Source organism: Mytilus edulis, chromosome 5 (assembly GCF_963676685.1).
Source record: "Mytilus edulis chromosome 5, xbMytEdul2.2, whole genome shotgun sequence".
Classification (NCBI taxonomy): Eukaryota; Metazoa; Mollusca; class Bivalvia; order Mytilida; family Mytilidae; genus Mytilus; species Mytilus edulis.
The window spans coordinates 67509611-67524139 of NC_092348.1; positions in this window are offsets into that span (position 1 = coordinate 67509611).

The window sequence follows — 14529 nt, forward strand, 5'->3', positions numbered from 1 at the left end:
AGAACAAACATAAAAAGAAAATAATATACAACACATGCGCATTGTAAATTGGACAATGCAGGCAAAAAACCCAAAACGAATACATAACCGATAGACAGGAAAGATTGGTAACTGTACAAAGAAATAAAGTTACTTTGGTTTGCACAATAATAGATCTCGAATGCCCTTTTTCCAAGGAAATTCAAGATTACGAAAGTTGAAAATATCCTGTCATTAGAGGAAAACGCTTGTCATGATTTCTCCAAAAAATTGATGAAATCTGTAATTTATAGATAGCTCTTTCATTAGTGTTACAGTGGCTGATCCAGGAGGGGTCCGGGGGTTAGAGCTCCTTTTTTTATGACTGATCGATGCATTTAAATAGGGACATATTGTTGGAACATCCCCGTTTTATCCTGGGTTGGGAATCCCCTCTTTTGAAAATGGCTGGATCCGCCCCTGTGCTATGTGTTTACCAATGGGAATCTTGGATTATTTATGATTCATCTAAGATCACCCCTAATTTTTGGTTGGGTTCGTGTTGCTTATTCTTTAGTTTTCTATGTTGTGTCATGTGTACTATTGTTTGTCTTTTTCATTTTTAGCCATGGCGTTGTCAGTTTATTTTCAATTTATGATTGTCCCTCTGGTATCTTTCGTCCCTTTTTTATGAATGAAGAGGCAAAAATGTTAATATATCTTGAAATGTGAGACTGCAATCAAATCACCGTTTGATTGTGTTTAAAACATAAAAAATTATATAAACATTTTTTTCATTTCCACATGTTCAATATATGCGTGTTTTTCTTCGTTTTTTTTCTTCAGTTTACTAATGTTTATATTTGTTTGTTTTCCAATTTTATACACAAAATGATGAAAATGAGAAAACCAAAAAAATAATACTTATTACAACATGTACAAATGTCACTTACGCAAAAACTAAGAGAAACCTAAATATTGAAATATAAGGTGCTCATATAACTTAATGTGTCTATCGATTGTATGACCCACTTTTAATGTTTATAAACAACATTGAAGGTATTCGTCCTTGAACCATTAACATAAAAACACCCATTGTGCTATTTATAACTTGTTTACAACGACGACTTTGTAAAGCTTCGAACTTCTATGTGTGTTTTCCCTATTAACATTATTTTACTGCTGTAATCATCTGTATTATATTTGAGCTGTTTTTAAGCATATCCTTGTTTTGTTTTGTATTGATTATGTAATTTAACCAATGCAACATGATCATCAAGTTTCAATTAAGGCAAGACTAATAAATGCTAAATTTATAAACATCGTCAGAAATTTGTACTATAGCCCTTATTGCGGTCAATTATATACAGTTGTAAATTGGCTGTTGTTAGAAGTATGATTTGAAACAAAATGCTCTAATTATGAAATATTTTGTGTTTTCGTTTTATATTTTGGATCGAAAATCTTAGTTAAGATTTTGTATCATATAGAAATTTTCTACCTTGAAAAAAATACCTCTTCAAGCTTTTAAAGAAGTTTCATAAAAAAAAATCCCAATAGTTTTTTTTTTACAAATATGTGTTTTGATTACTTGTCAAGTTTAAGAAACAACCTGTTAAAAGTAAACACTGAAGATTATTTTGTCAATTAACCCATCATCAATGTGTTTTCTTGGTCCAAAATAGGGCAGCCAAACTGAAGTCGAAAAATGTGAGAAAAACTAAAATAAAGACTGTGTGTGATTCAGCTTTTCATTTAAAAGAAAGAAAATAACACATTTTACAAGATTTGAAAGCAAATATTTAACATAAATACTTATCATAGATAACAGGAGTGGGCTGTTGTACGCCAGACTCACGTTTCGTCTACAAAATACTCAATACTGACGCTAAAATTAAAAAATGATAAAGAAAAAATTTAGTACTAATTTGAAGAGCATTGAGTACCCACAATTCCTTAAACTCGCTTTATACAGCTAGCGTTATTAATTAATTCCCGGGGTAAAAATTCATTGTTTTATTTTTCTTAATTCAAAGTTTTGTAAACAGTGAATTTATGCTTTTAACCATACCAATGTTAATTAGTGCTAACTATTTAGCTGGTGAAACCATCGGGGTGAAATATATCAGCAGTGCCATCAACCTAGTGGGTATAAATAAACTCATCATAGATACAAGGATTGAACTTTGTAACCCATACAAACAATGCAAACATAAACAAATTTCATAGATCATGTAGATGAAGGGTATATAATCCTCCTAAAAAGTTGTTCTGAATATTTTTAATGAAAGAAAAAATTAAAAAATATTTAAAGGAAGCATGCATATATTCATACGGTCAGATTATTCCGATTAGTACTTGTGCAAAACTGAATGTTAAATGGAGAGAATATTTTTGTCTATCATTTACTGTATAAGGCAAAGAGTAATGTCTATTGTTTCTTTCAATCTAAACATAAAACTGATTTTCCCAATAGACCATGTATTTGTCCCTTTTATATCTTTCATTATGAAGAAATTTTAATTTCAAAAGACAATAAAAAAAATGTTTGGTCAGATACGTGCAGTAACACCCCAGAGAGAAACACTTTCACTTAATTTAATGTAAATGAAAAATTTCTTAAAAGTTACATTGATGATCCCGGACGCTGACACAATGGAATTTCTTTAAATAATTGATATCATGTTTTTTTGTATACAAACCTTTAATAAAATCAACGGTACCAATTTTGTTGCACCAGATGCGCATTTCGACAATATATGTCTCTTCAGTGATGCTCGTGGCCAAAATATTTGAAATCCAAAGCTTATATAAAAGATGAAGAGCTATAATCCAAAAGGTCAAAAAAGTATAGCCAAATTCGTGAAAGGAATCAGAGCTTTGCATGAGGGAGATACATTCCTTAATTTATAATAATTTCTAATATTTTGTAACAGCAAATTTTAATAACACAAAAAATCCGTATTTTCATGCCAGTACCGAAGTACTGGCTACTGGGCTGGTGATACCCTCGGGGACTAATAGTCCACCAGCAGAGGCATCGACCCAGTGGTAGTAATAAAATCAACGGTACCAATTTTGTTGCACCAGATGCGCATTTCGACAATATATGTCTCTTCAGTGATGCTCGTGGCCAAAATATTTGAAATCCAAAGCTTATATAAAAGATGAAGAGCTATAATCCAAAAGGTCAAAAAAGTATAGCCAAATTCGTGAAAGGAATCAGAGCTTTGCATGAGGGAGATACATTCCTTAATTTATAATAATTTCTAATATTTTGTAACAGCAAATTTTAATAACACAAAAAATCCGTATTTTCATGCCAGTACCGAAGTACTGGCTACTGGGCTGGTGATACCCTCGGGGACTAATAGTCCACCAGCAGAGGCATCGACCCAGTGGTAGTAATAAAATCAACGGTACCAATTTTGTTGCACCAGATGCGCATTTCGACAATATATGTCTCTTCAGTGATGCTCGTGGCCAAAATATTTGAAATCCAAAGCTTATATAAAAGATGAAGAGTTAAATGTTAATCAGGTATAAATGTCAAAATGATCAGATTTATTGCATCTATAATTAACAACAGTGGAAATACCACATTGGTATAAATGAGTTTTATTGGCATTTACGACTGTGGTATAAATAAAGGCAACAGTAGTATACCGCTGTTCAAACTCATAAATCCATGGACAAAAACAAAATCGGTGTAACAAACTAAAACTGAGGGAAACGCATTAAATATAAGAGGACAACAACGACACAACACTACAATGTAACACACACAGAAACGGACCAAGCAACATACAAAATCCCACGAGAATAGCAAATATAACATCAAAACCAAATACATGAATTTGGGATAGACAAGTACCGCGACACGTCTTATCGCAATGTGAATTTACAATCAAAAATAAAATAAAAAAAAAAAACCGACGCAACGTTAAAATGTAACACATACAAAACGAACTATAATATAACAATGGCCATATTCCTGACTTGGTGCAGGACATTTTTAAAGAAAAAAATGGCGGGTTGAACCTGGTTTTGTGGCATGCCAAACCTCCCCTTTTATAGCCATGTGAAATATAACATTAGGATGACAACTCAACACCACAGGACTACAATATAAATAAATTGGAGAATACAATTGACAAAGAAACATACGAACAACATCCAACAAAAGGCAACAAGTTGAAAATTTTAATACGCCAGAAGTGCATTTTATCCGCACAAGATCTACTAGTGATGCCCAGATACAAAAGTTTGAAAGCCGAAACAAGCACAAAGTCGAACAGCATCGAGGACCAAAAGATCATAAAAGTTGTGCCAAAAACGGCCAGGGTTTTCTGTTAGATACCAGAACATCCTTATCATTTAGAATAATTTATACTTTTGCAAACAGTAAATTTATAAAATTAATAAACAAAGGCTGTACATGATAGAACTGAAATATTAACTAATTACAGGAAACAACTGAAATACATTACATAACCAGACATTTGCAACACAATATGTAGACACATCCGAATATGTTTAAACCTCAACGCCAAGTGACGTAATATTTGAAATTGTAAAAAATGACAAAAAAAAATGACGACGTCATTTGAATTTGTAAAACAGATCATCAAAAAATGAAAAATTACGTCATTTGAATGAATAAGATAACCGCATCAAAAATAAATGCGGACATCTGATTAGTTCCAGATACTTATGATATAATCAAACAAGTGATAAATTCAACCTATTGATATATTAATTTGAATTTCTCACACTTTTCATATATTCTTCTAGGTTTGACTATCCTAAGATAAGTGAAATAAACACTTTATTAGTTTCGTGTGTCAGAAACGCTTTTCTGGATTTACCTTCATCATGAACGCTTGAACCCAAACATCTGGAAACAAAGGCTGGAAAAAAATCTAAACATGTGAAGAGTTATATGAACAAAGGCACCAAACATTTCAAAATTCAAATCAGGTAAAGTTTGCAGAAGGAGTTAAAACCTACGTTTCTTAATAATGTCTCATATAAATTAGAAAATGTGGAATGATTGACAATGATACAACTCTTAATCAGAGACTAAGTAACGTAGAAATGAGCAGTTATAAGCCACCGTACGGCTGTGAAAAATTAGCAAAACCCTTACCGCAGGCACAACAAACTATAAAAGATTTCCGAAATGACAAATATAAAACACTTTATTTAAAATTTCTGATTTATTTCAACAAATTAAACAAAAAACAACTTAAATTATATTGTAACAAACAACTGCCTGATAAAAACAGGCCCCTGATTTGGGTCAGACACATACAAAAGATTGTTAACGAGTGCGCAAACCTTGTTGATAAATATTCTGTATCAACTGCACAAATCATACATGATGGTCTTGACGAATATATTATAGGTCCTGACATTGTTTATCATCTTAATAATGTGTTATAGTGTTCTTTTTATTTGTCTTTGTATATTCTTAATCTTTGCTTTTTTGTCCAATTTTGGTAATATCCTTTTGGCTTGGCTCAGAATTTCCATCTCGCCATTGTGTTGTTGCACTATGGTTATTTTTTGTATTCTTGTCTTTCATTTTTGCCTGTTTGCTTTATATATAGAGTGTCTACACGCCATTTTCTTTATTAACAATGTTTCACTGCTGTACCCCAATTTTTTTTACATTTTTATCTATTATGTCTGTTTGTTTTGCTTACATTTAGTTGTCAATATAATGGAATTTTATGCAAATGTCATACAAGTGGAAGTTTAGCTATCTATTCAACCAGGTTTAATCCACCATTTTCTACATAAGGTAAAGGTACGCCTATGAAAATGTAAATACTAAGAAATTAAGAGCGTAGAGTTTGCACCGAACACTTAATGTCATAGTATATACCTTTTCATAGACTATCCACTTAGCACATATTTAAAACACAAGTAATCTTTTATTTGGTTGATCAAATTTTTATTTTGGCTAACCATTTGTATCACAGATGTTTTTAAAACGGAGTTCATTATCTAAGTTTAATATTTTTAAAATTTACTCACTAATATTATACCTATCGTATTTATTTAATTTGTGCTAATGATTTACCAGTTCATGAGTTTATAAATGCAGCAAATACGATTTGGGATAATACCGTCTTATCACAGGCACTTGTCTCAGAATTTTTTTCCCTATATACCTTAATATTACACTATATTAAGGTATACAGGAAAAAAACTCTGAGACAAGTGCATGTGCGTCTTATAGGTCAATCTCACTTTTTATGTGATTTTAAAACTCCTCGACCCCTGAATGAAAAGATGGAACCTACTGGTGTAAGTATATATTTTGATATATAAAGGGGGTTTACTACATGTACTTCTTTACATGGAAAGATGACAAACAAAAGCTGTCGAAAACAGACATATTTTTAAACTGCAACGGAAATTTTGCATATTTTGAAAAAATTCCTGAATTTCATAGTAAAACTTAAACTATAATAAGTTTGAATAATATACAATTATGGCCCGTTGAAGAGGTGAATATCCAAAATTGTCAACACGAGAAGGTTATTTCATTGATGGCGCAGCCCGAAGTGAAATAACTTTTGAGGGTTGACAATTTTGGATATTCATCGATTCTAAGGGGCCACAATTGTTTTATTATACCGAACTAACAGTGGAAGTGCATTTCGAACACAGACTGACGTTTGAAAATACATTTGTGTTCGATTTTCTCGAATATACAACAAAAAGTAGAATTTTTTTGTAAAATATTGATGGCCCTGAAAAGAACCGTTTATAAGAGATATCATCGGCTGCTGCCACTCTCAGCTCTATTTATGTCCAATGCCGTATTTCCTCGTCTCTCGATTGGCTTCCAGTGTAACGTGAACGCTGTCATTTTGTTTATTTACGTTTGTGACGTCATTTTTATGGGAGGTAATTCAAGTACAAATAAACAAACTCAAAAGGTTATTCACCGGTGAATAATAAGGTTATTCACCGGTGAATAATAGGGTTATTCACCGCTGGTGTAAATTCTTTAGGGTTATTCGTCCTTCCTTCAATTGAATGAAAATTAACTGAATTATTCCATGTCACGTGGTTACGTTTCACCCAATAGAATTGTTTGAAATATACGTAAGGTATAATAATATAAATTGTATGTGCCAAATAGATTATCTGGCGGTAGGGAATAAAAAAGCAATAACCAATAAATAAAAGAGTGTAGGTATTTTATTTTATTTTTAAGTAAAGACTAAAAGATTTACCAGAATAAAGATACGAGTGACATAGTCCCTTCAGACATCATCACGGTTTTTCAATTTATGAAGAAATGGATGAAGTTCCTCAAGAAAGTTAAAAAAAAATCACCTCAAGTTTTAATCGAAAGTTTATATCTGAGATTTTTGAAACTTCAAAAATCAGCGCTGTTATTTTTTTTCACAGGAGTTATGTCTCTTTAAAAGTGCAGTACATGAACACTGCATTATAGTTATCAAAGGTACCAGGTTTATAATTTAATACGCCAGACGCGCGTTTCTTCTATACAATAAGTTATCAAAAGTACCAGGATTATAGTTAATACGCAAGACGCGCGTTTCGTCTACATAAGACTCACCAGTGACGCTCAGATCAAAATAGTTATTAAGCAAAACAAGAATAAAATTGAAGAGCATTGAGGACCTAAAAACTTGTGCCATAATACGGCTAAGGTAATCTATTCCTGGGATAAGAAAATCCTTTGTTTTTCGAAAAATTTAAGTTTGGTAAACAGGAAATTATAAAAATGAAAATATATTGATATTCATGTCATACAAGACTCATCAGTGACGCTCAGATCAAAATAGCTAGAAAGCAAAACAAGTACAAAGGTGAAGAGCATTGATGACCCAAAATTCCAAATCGTTGTGCCAAATACCAGCTTAGGTTATCTACACGTATGCCTAAATGTTTTTTTGAATTGATAATAAAGTTTTGTCAATAAAGTTTTGAAAGAGTTCTGACTAACTTTATTTTGCAGTATTCCCGTAGAAATAGAAATTATATGTTAACATTGTCAAACATATCATGCCATAATTTCTGGTAAGATATTATTTGCATCGAAACTACCAAAAACGGAGGACATTAGAACGCTATTCTTTATTTATATTTGGAATAAATTGTGATTTAAAAGTTGAGGCGATCATAAAAACAGATTTAATGTAATCTGCGTTATTTATAATCTTAGTAATAGGTATCAATTAGCGAATAGAGAAATGGTTGATCTATCAGCCCTTGGTATCATCGACTTTGTTTTGTCCGGAATCGGGTAATGCTTCCCGTAAAAGACGGTACAACCACTTTATATAAGGGAACGACCATTTTACTCCCCTAATTTGATGAAAAAATGTTCTGTTCAAGTAGATGACATAAAAAAATATTCTGAATGCTAGTTCCCCCAATACCTTTAACATGTTTAATATAGTGTTAAATGATAAAAAAAAATAATCTGATTAATCAGATTAAACAACTTTATAAATATGTACCAAAAAAAAACAATTCTGACCTGCATAACAGGTGAGCTTTGACTAGGAATATAATGAAGACGATAACAAGGTATTTACGCTGCAAGCATTACCGATTTTAGTGAAGCCAAGATTATAAATAAAAAAAAAAGTAAGAAGATGTGTAGGAATATCAAATTTCTTGTTTCCGTTTTTCGAATGTTAAACAAAACCATACAAAGCACAAGGAACCGGGAAAGGTTTTTGCCCAATATCAAAATGAAAAATTGTGTGGTATTGATTATTCTTCATTGTATATTACTTCCAAATGCAAAACCAGGTTCAATCCACCATTTTTTACATATGAAAATGCCTGTACCAAGTCAGGAATATGACAGTTGTTGTCCATTTGTGTAAAGTGTTTTATCAATTAATTTTGCAATTTGATTAGGGACTTTCCGTTTTAAACTTTCCTTTAAGTTCAGTATTTTTGTGATTTTACTTTTTCTGACGTAGTCGGTATAGTTTCGGTTTGTGTCCTTTGAACTTAAGGACGCTTAACTATGGCAACAGAGTACGCATGCTCGAAAATCCTTTCTGTGATTGGACAAAATGCTGTCATGGTGGGTGATTTGGTTGTGTTTGAAAAAACGTCTCGTTAAATATATCGTGATGGAAAGCAAGTGAAAAACTATAAATATTTGAACTAGATCTTACAAAGATTTATATTTTTATTAAAATAATTGTTTCTCCAATAGCTCTTTTGAATCCGTGACAGTTGTTCATTCGGGACAATTATATAAATTTTTAATGTTAACTTTGTTGTACGAACGTACATGACTTTTAGAACGCACCTACGCATGTGAGATTACCGAGGGGTTTTGGTGAATGTAAACAGAAAGATACGAGGACCGAGAATACTGAACACAAACAGACAAAACGTTATTGAAATGGTATCTTTGTGCTTCTGAAGGTTATCGAAATGATAGTTTTAAACATATACTCAAATTTAAATACGTCGGATATCTTTTTTAAAGATAGTTCTTGTTAAGAGTGTCACAGGATATATTTTAATTTTCCTTTTTTTCATTCGCATTTGCTTTTTTGTTTTTTCCTTCTATATTGTAGTATGTTGATACTTATGTTAAAGTGAATTTTCATCTTATCACAATTATTAGGCCATTCTAAAATATTCATTTAAAGACGCGGGCATAACTGATAACTGTTGACCAGACCCAACCCCTAATGTATTTTTTTTAAACTAAAAGTAATTTTCTGTACGATAACTTAATTCAATATACTTTTTAAGACCGGATCAATTGATTTCATCATAAAAAAGTACCCAATACATCAGTAAAAATCTTTCGTCAAGAAGAAACTAAAACGTGACCTGTTAATTTTTATTCTATAACTGAGTATAAAAAGTGCAGAAAATAAAATTTTATCCAATTTTCTTTTTCAAAGAATCACAACTTTATCATGTTATTTCACCAATAATGTATATTTTCAATGACGCGGCAATTTGTTATTGGAATTCAAATGTTTTTTTTGTATGAATGCAACGAAATCCTCATGTGGAGCATAGTGTTTCCGAACGAAGATTTGAACGAAGCTTCTGAAATATTGTTTCAGGTGTCGATATAAAAAACTGCACATTAAAAGGTGACGAAAGATAACAGAAATACAGTCAAACTCACAGATTGAAAATAAACTGACAACGCCATGGCTAAAAATAAAAAAGACAAACAGACAAATAATAGTACAAAAGACACAACATAGAAAAAATAAAAACTTAGCAACACGAACCCCACCAGGTGATATCAGGTGCTCCGGTATGGGAGACAAGATCCTACTCTATGTGACACCCGTCGTGTTGCTCATTTCATTACAAACCCGGTAAAAAGTATAACTCGGTAGGTCACATTCATTGAAATGGAAGGGTATTGCAGTTACGAACTAAGGAACATATCCGATATCATCTATGAGACTGTTATTCCATAACGGTCAACCAACTCGTTATGGCGTCCGTAAAATTTACGAAGGGATGATTTCAACTTCACTATTTGGAATCCTTGGTTTAATAGCTACCTTGTGAGCAGCAATCCTCGATCAAGGAAGTCATGGTAGGAAAAACAAGCCCTGGAATATCTAGGGATATATATTCCATATGCAGGCGCTGCTAGAATGTTGCTACGTAGAAATGGAAAGTTCACAATTGGTAAGCTGCAATCATCACTTTTGTCTTAAAGTTTTGTTTTCAACCGAACCTTATTGTCAATTTCTAGATGTAAGTCAGACTTGACTGTATCTGTAGTATCCTTTATCTCTAGTTCGATGGGATAGATTCGTTCAACATAGTCATCAAATGTTGTATTACTAAGTGAGAGAACATCATCTATATAGCGGAAAGTGAAGTTAAAGGATATTTGTTACTTCTTATCTTTCTTCCTAAGAAGTTCCCCTGTATTGATTTGTAATTAATAATTGATTTGCAATTGATAATTCATTATGCTTTGCTAGAAGTGAGTTTTCCTGTAATCTAACCAGATGTCAAAATAAGACCCTATAAAAGTTTTAATGACTGGTTAATTTCTCTGGAGGCATTGAAGACAGAACTACCAAAATTCAGCAAATTGCCTGTTTAGTTTCTGGTAATTAATAATTGCAGAAGAAGGATATCATTGAGCAATCTCCGGCGCAGAGATCATATCAGGTCCGTTCAGTACTTCGTAACACCACACTCAGTATCAGTGTAGTATAATTGCGGAGCATGTATTGAACGGATTTGAACTTGCGCCGGAAATTGCTCAATGATATCCTTCTTCTACAATTATTAATTACCTGAAACTGAACAGGCAATTTGCTGAATTTTGGTAGTGCTGTCTTTAATGCCTCCAGAGATTGATCATTCAGATGCATATGACAAATAAAGGCAACAGTAGTATACCGCTGTTCAAAACTCATAAATCCATGGACAAAAACAAAATTGGGGTAACAAACTAAAAATAAGGGAAACGCATTAAATATAAGAGGAGAACAACGACACAATATTAAAATGTAACACACACACACACACACACACACACAGAGAAACGGACTAAGCATTAGACAGAATCCTATGAGAATAATAAATATAACATCAAACCCAAATACATGAATTTGGGATAGATAAGCACCGTGACACGTCTTATAGTAATGTGAATTCACACTCAAAAAGAAGAGAAAACAAACGACACAACGGAAACACAACGTAAAAATGTAACACACACAGAAACGAACTATAATATAACAATGGCCATATTCCTGACTTGGTACAGGACATTTTTAAAGAAAAAAATGGTGGGTTGAACCTTGTAAAAGTGGACAAAAACAAAACATCTTGTTTAAAAAATAACTAAACGTTTGGTAGAATAAATGTATTCTCCAAAAACCATCTGGGAAGGTTTCGTTGTCATAATATGAAATTTCCTTTTAAGTGAAACTATACTAAGTATGTACTCTTTCTACATGCTAGTAGTAAATCTGTGATTATTTTGTTACATTGACACAAGGACAAATTGTTCTGTCAATAGAACAACATTAACAAATTAATTTTTAGAAAATCTAGATTTGAAACAGTAAAGTGAAACATATGAAGCATAGAAAAATAAATGTTTTTAAATGACTGATTGCTGTTTGTATTTTTGTTTATAATTCGTATGGTTTTTTTTTCTGCAGTGGATTGACCTGTGTAAAAAGTAAAATCACAAAAATACTGAACTCCGACGAAAATTCAAAACTGACTTGGTACAAGCATTTAAAATGTAGAAAATGGTATATTGAACCTGGTTTTATAGCGCTAAACCTCTCACTTGTTTGACATTCGCATCAAATTCTATTATATTTATAACGATGCGTGAACAAAACAGACACAATAGGTAAAATTGTCAAAATAGGGATACAGCAATCATCACTATGTCACATTCTCAATCAAAGTAAAAACAAACAAATATTTAACATAAAAGCACAAAAAAGAATATATAAATTTAACAACCACTGTATTGCTTACTTATATATGTATTTAAAAAAAGGACAGAAATTTCGACTGCCGCTTGTAAATGAAATGAAGGTATAATTTGGATAGGGACAGAAATTCCACCGACAGCCAGAGTTCATAGCGTGCAGACACTGTTGCACTTTACTAACATGTGGCAATATCTATTTAATGTTTCCTTTAAAAAATAATGAGAATTTATGCATCAACATCCAAACGAATTCCATCTATAGCATGGATTTCGCCATACAAGACCATGTTTGGTTTTAATGCAAAGATATGAGTATCTTAATCTTAACTGTCTTAAAGGAATTCCTTTGTTTCTGTAATCTCATTGATGAATGAATGAGACAGTAGTTCACTGTGGTTTAAATCTTGAAGTCACGAAAGGACACATAACATTGCTTTGACAGGGTAAGCATCACATGCTAACAATGCATTATCCGTCATGGGCATATATGCTTCAGTCCGTTAAAGCTTTAAGTCAAACTAATCATGATAATGTACTTTGATTTTTTTTTTAGAAAATTTAAAAAAGAAAATATCCATCTGTGACGTGTGTGCTTATCACGAAATCCAATTCTGCGGGACGTGTGAATGAGTGAAAAAAAAAGTTTTATTTAACCAAAATTTTTATAACAAAATGAAGGGTTTTTTGTACAAAAAAATGCATTTTACAACTTTTACTGTAGTCGAACTTTACAATGTCAGACATTTCAAAATTAATCTTTAGATGATTATTCACATCATGGTTGATCGTTATACGCCAAAGAATTAGTACTTTGTGCGCAGCCTCTATCCAAACGGATAACCGCATCCTAACGTCTTCTGATTCCTGGCATAAGTCGACTGATTTGTTGCTAAGCTAGCAGCAACCATTCTTGACGAAGGGTATTGTTTATTTCATGACTTGTTTGAACTGGGGTGTCCGTTCATGCACTTTACGCCCAACAGTGTCCCATATGTGCTCGATATGGTTCAAATCTGGGCTACGAGGGGGCCAAGGGAGATAAACCGAATTTCATTGGAACAATGGATCTTCCCCCACGACCCTAATTTCCAACTTTAGCGAGCTCTGCACTATATTGGATACGGGCGTCTGTGTGTCTGTTCGTAGGCAAAGGTTCCCGCAAAGGTATTATCGCACGATAACCAGTAGCGATGAGCCGATCTCTAACAGTTCTTGTTTAAAGGCTCCTGTATGGTCATCATTCTCTTTTTGGGATTGTATTGTTTGCAATGGGTTTCCTTCTGACCAACCTTCATTATGCTTTATTTTCCCTAGCAGATGTTATAGGGGGTCTTCTTGACCTCGGAAGGTCTTCAACATCGTTTCATGCCTGATTTTTTATTCAAAAACCGACTTATAGTGGAATGGTGATGACCAACAATACGTGCAATTATCACAGCGACATACTTGCTTCCCTCATGCTAGATATCTGTCATCTTGCTGCAGTTATGAGTTGTGGATGACCAATTACAAGGTGTCATAAATTTATAAACTTGGTTATTTTAAGTGTTGAAAACAATGAGGATAAAAACATCTGTTTTAGTGTTTACGAGTACAGTAGCTGCATGTGCAGATAAGAACTGATAGAGTCGATATTTTTTTGTTAAACTCAGGTGATATTTAAATAATGTTTAAATAGGTCTATTTCAACAAATTATTTAACAAAGAAATAAAAAGTGTTTTTTTTAATTTGATTTTCAATTTGGTGTTGCAATACTTTTTTCCATGTATATATATCCTAATTGGTCAATCAATTTTCCCCAAATTAAGTTAAGAGAGAAGGGGGAGGAGGGAGTCAGTGAAAAAATATATGAATTAAGTTTTTTTTTATCCTACATTGAACTTTTGATGTCGTCCCTAAGGTTATGAATGAGTTAAATTTGTCATGATTCAGGTTTCTTCAAATATGATCGAAGTGCTAAAACCAGATTTTGAGCCAAACAATGTATTTCCAAATATTTAGGACAAATATTGTGAAACAGTTCTGTCATCCAAACATTTTGAGAAATAATAAAAAGTAAAATCACAAAAATACTGAACTTAGAGGAAGATCAATTGGG